We start from the raw sequence: 4394 nt of genomic DNA on the forward strand, positions 1-4394 counted from the left end.
ACACTAATTTGAAACGCCACTTGGGTGACGCAATAAATCTCTGGGTGTAAACGGAGCTTCTCTGTGAATCTCTCCCGCATGGCTATCACCCTGCTCTAACTGCGGTAGTCTGGCGGTTTGTTTCGCAATCTGGCAGGGCGATTCTCCTCTCTTTATCCTCGGTTTTTCAATATTTCTGTCAGTTCTTCATTCTTCTCTCTCCCGGATGCGTTTGGAGTTGGTTCACCAACTTCTGCTGAATATCCGATTGAAATTCCCTTTGGAGTTTACCGCGGGGTTCATTGACAGTTTTAAAACATGAGTACTCTTATTCTCGTATTTCCTGAAAGCTGTACATTTTTCTTCATTTCATTGAAATTCACCTCTTTGGCTATTTGTCCCTAAGGAGAAAAAGGCCTTAGAGCACTGTTTCTCAACCTGTGGGTCTCGACCCTTTTGGGGTTGTTGAACCATATAGCCTGGCTTCTACAGGACACAAGTAAGGAAGGAAATTACCAAAGGAAAATTCTTTCTTTTCTTTTTCTAATTTTCTTAGAAAGAAAGGTTGGAATTTGATGGAAATTGTGTTCTACAGGTGAGAAGACTGTAAATGTTTCTCTTCTTTAGTTTGCAAACATTCCATTCCAGTGATAGATTTCTCAGGATTGGACTGTCCTGGACTCCTAGGATAAACCCGCAGGAGAGTCACTTTTGAGATTGCTAAGAGCTCTGATAAATTGCACTTCACTGCCTCTTTTTAAGTTCCTATGTTTTCAGCAGTAATTGTTTTCTTCTTAGCTTATTTATTAAGAATTTTGTCTGTCCAGGGACACGTTATTCTTCTAAAATGATTTAGACAACATATATTTCTAGGTCTTTGGAACCTTTACCTGTGTCCTGGGACTGGGAGAAGTTTCTTGTAACTTAAGCAGAGAACTTTTCAAGGAGAGATTTTTGTTTGTTTGTTGTTTTTGAGACAGTATCTGGAACTTACTATGTAGAGCAGGTTGTCGTCAAACTCACAGAGATCCGCCTGTCTCTGCCTTCTGAGTGCTCAGATTAAAGCCATGAGCCACCATGCCCAACCTAAGGAGAGATTTTTTTTTTTCACTAACTCTGTTCTAGAGCAATTGATCTGTTGTCTGTTTTCTCCTTCTTTCTAAGCCACTGTTGGTCATGGTGTTCTCAGCATAAGACAGTATTAGTCCATACAAGGGGATGATGTTCAAATGTGACGGCGGATGACAGCTGAGGACAACTGAAATAAGACCGTCCCAAAAAGACCAATGGTGCGTGACTCTCTGTCACGGAGTAGACAGAACAGTAGACCCATAGAAAATGGAATAGAGGTAAGCTGCAAACATCTTGGACCCCAAGAAAATCTGCGTTGAAGAACAGAGCATTTAGCTCCTCTGTAAGAATGAATGGGAACCAGAAATTGGATGCTTATAACCAAGAAAAGCAGAATTTCATCCAGGACTTCTCCCAGATCGTCAAGATGCTGACTGAGGATGAGCTGGGACACCCAGAGACAGGGGATGCTATTACCTAGCTCATGGAGGTCCTGGAGTACAATGCCATAGGAGGCAAGTACAACTGGGGTTTGCCCATGGTACAAGCCTTCCAGGAGCTGGTGGAGCCGAGGAAACAGCATGCTGAGAGTCTTCAGCGGGCCCTGACTGTGGGCTGATGTGTCGAACTGCTCTAGGCTTTCTTCCTCGTGTCAGATGACATCATGAACACTCACTTGCCGCAGGCAGATCTGCTGGTCTCAGAAGCCAGGCATAAGCTTGGATGCCATCAGCGATGCTCTGCTTTTAGAAGCCTCCATCTACCGCCTGCTGAAGTTCTACTGCAGGGAGCAACCTTACTACCTGAACCTGTTGGAACTCTTCCTGCAGAGTTCCTATCAGACTGAGATTGGGCAGACTTTAGACCTCATCACAGCACCCCAGGGCTATGTGGATCTTGATAGATACACCAAAAAGAGGTACAAATTTATTGTCAAGTACAAGACAGCTTTCTACCTGCCTGTTGTGGATGCCATGTACGTGGCAGGCACTGATGGGGGAGAAGGAACATGCCAATGCCCAATCCTGCTGGAGATGGGTGAGTTCTTTTAGGTCCAGGATGACTACCTTGATCTCTTTGGAGACTCCAGTGTGACTGGAAAGATTTGCACTGACATCCAGGACAACAAATGCAGCTGGCTGGTGGTACAGTGTCTGCTACAAGCCACTCCTCAACAGCGCCAGATCTTAGAGGAGAATTATGGGCAGAAGGAGCCAGAAAAAGTGGCGCAGATGAAAGCAGTATATGAGGTGCTGGCTCTGCAGTCTGTGTCCTTCAAGTAAGAGGAAGACAGTTACAACCGCCTCAAGAGTCTCATAGAGCAGACCTTTTCGCCCATGCCCTCAACTGTCTTCTTGGAACTAGCAAACAAGATCTACAAACAAAGTGACCTCAGAATGGTAGAGTCTGGGAGGGAGGAATCTCAATAAATTATTGTTCAACAACAACAACAACAACAACAACAACAGAAAATGGATTAGAGGTTACCAGAGCCTGGGGAAGAGGAACCAGGGGTGATTTAGCAGTTACAGGATTTCTCTTTGGGCGACAGAAAAGGCTTGGAAATCATGTTGAAAGATGCACTATACAGAAGTTACTGTCCCTGCTTGTCTACTTAGTGTGGCATTTGTGTGTGTGTGTGTGTGTGTGTGTGTGTGTGTATGTGTGTGTGTGACCACAATACAGCTTTTAAAAAGTCCCACAAAGTGATTTTTTTTGCTTTTGAAAGCATCACTTTAGGTCATTTATATTTCCCTAGGAAGTGTTTCATCTACATGTTAAAGTTCTTGATGAGAAATTATGATATTGTCCCTCTTCTTGATTTTATTTATTTATATGTCTTTTCTTAATTTTGCTTAGATGTCTTTCCTTTTCAGTTGTTCTGAGTTTCCAAAGTTTATCTGTTTTCCCCACTAACTTTCTCAAACAGTTTTGGTGGTATTGGTTATAATGACTATATTGATGTTTTTTCATTTTAATTAATTCCTCTTTTATAGAGGGGTGTGTGTGTGTGTGTGTGTATGTGTAGTGTGTGTGTGTGTAGTGTGTGTGTGTGTATGTTTGTGTGTGCTTGTGTGTGTGTGTGTGTGTAGCAGAGGATGACCTTGGGTATAGTTTCTCAGGCACATTGCCTCACACTGGCCTAGAGCTTTCTAATTAGGCTAAGCTGGCAGGCCAGCTACCCCAGGGATCCATGTGTCTCTGCTGCCCTAGGGCTGACTTACAAGCACACCACCACACCTGGCTTTCCTACATGGGTTCTGGGGTGTGAACTCAAGCTTTCTGGCAGGTACCTTCTGGACTGGAGCCATCTCCCCAGCCTTGACACGAGTCATCTTCAAGATATTGTTGCCACCTTTAAGATTCTGGTTCTGTCTTGTTAAATTTATTGTCCATTTCAAAAGAGTTAACAATATCAGTTAAAATTTCTTTTTATTCTAGAGATTAATGTTGGAAGTCTGTAAGTGATTTAATTTTTTTCTGCCATCTTGCTTTTTTTATTTTTAATTTTACTGTCTATGGCCCGAGACTGGACAGTCATAATGTACATTCCTGTTGAGCTATACTGGAACTTTTAATGTGTACTGCTGAATAATGTCTCTTAAGTTTTTAGAATTACGTTTTAATGTATTTATTTTTGTGTGTGAGCATGTGCGGGGACATGCACCAAGACACACACTGGAGATCAGAGGACAACTAGTGGGAATTTGTTCTCTCTTTCTACTGTGTGGGTCCTATGAACTGAACTCAAGTTTTCTGTCTCCGTGGCAAGAAGCTTTACCTGCTGAGCTCCCTCACTAGCCCTTGATGTATTTTGTGAGTGTTCTAAGGTCAACTGAGTAAAGAATGTATGAGGATATACATGTATACAAATATTTTCCTGGTTGCGTAGGAATATATTCTACTTAATGATACCATTCATGTCTTCAACATGAACACAGAATTAATTATTTTGTCTGTTTAATCTCAGCTTTTTGAGAAAGATTTGGATAAAGAGTTCTAATAAATTAGTTAGTGTCAATGTTTTTGCCATATTTTAATACATATTATGACTATTACTTAATGACTATATGTAATTAAGAGGTTAAAGACTCTTGGTACAGAGAACCTTTTACCGTTATGAAATAACTTCATTCATAACACTTTTGGCTTAAATATTGTTTTATCTGGTATTAATATTGTCACATCTACTATGTTTATGCTCTTAATCTATATACATTTTAACTTGTATGGATGCTTAGTTTTTAAAATTGAATAATTACATATAGGACTTAAAGCCAAACCTACTTACATCATTCATTTGCCCCCTTCTCTCCTCTCCTCTCCTCTCCTCTCCTCTCCTC

General features: G+C 41.4%; 1 pseudogene; it reads left to right on the top strand.

Moving 5' to 3' along the window:
- Positions 1–1399: 1399 nt before the first annotated feature.
- On the top strand, positions 1400–2480 carry LOC114635680 (annotated as a pseudogene).
- Positions 2481–4394: the final 1914 nt, after the last annotated feature.

The sequence above is a fragment of the Grammomys surdaster genome, unplaced genomic scaffold (assembly GCF_004785775.1).
Source record: "Grammomys surdaster isolate TR1022 unplaced genomic scaffold, NIH_TR_1.0 116185, whole genome shotgun sequence".
Taxonomy (NCBI): domain Eukaryota; kingdom Metazoa; phylum Chordata; class Mammalia; order Rodentia; family Muridae; genus Grammomys; species Grammomys surdaster.